The following is a 699-nucleotide window of genomic DNA, read 5'->3' on the forward strand; positions in this document are numbered from 1 at the left end:
GGGCACCTGTAGTCCCAGCTACTTGGGAGGCTGAGGCAAGAGGATCACTTGAGCCCAAGAGTTTGAGGTTGCTGTGAGCTGTGATGCCACAGCACCCTACTGAGGGTGACAAATGAGATTCTGTCTCAAAAAAAAGGTTACTTGGCTCGGTGCCCATAGCACAGTAGTTATGGCGCCAGCCACATATACTGAGGGTGCGAACCCGACCTGGGCCAGGTAAACAATTGCAACAACAACAAAAATAGCCAGGAATTGTGGGGGGAGCCTATAGTCCCATCTACTTGGGAGACTGAGGCAAGAGAATTGCTGAAGCCTAAGAGTTTGAGCTTGCTGTGAGATGTGATGCCACAGCACTCTACTGAGGGCGACATAGTGAGACTGTCTCAAAAAAAAAGAAAGGTTACTGTATTTGTCTATTTTTGTACAATATCATGTGCAGTATACAAATACAAAGGCACAGCTGGGGAAAGTAAGTCCCTCTCCCACTCCTCACCCCAGCCACCACCCTCTGTCCCTGAGGCCAGTGTCCAGTACTCAAAGGCATGTTTTGCACACACAGGTGACCCTGTACATATGCCCTTTGCTTCTCCCCTTTTCACACCAGTGGCTCCTGCCTGCTCTCTCTCACTCGGCAAGGCAATATATCTTGGAAATGTTTCCTATCAACTTATGTGGAGCTGCTCAAGCTTTTGTGCTGTA

The sequence above is a fragment of the Otolemur garnettii genome, unplaced genomic scaffold (genome assembly GCF_000181295.1).
Source record: "Otolemur garnettii isolate 467f Iridium unplaced genomic scaffold, OtoGar3 scaffold00251, whole genome shotgun sequence".
Lineage (NCBI taxonomy): Eukaryota > Metazoa > Chordata > Mammalia > Primates > Galagidae > Otolemur > Otolemur garnettii.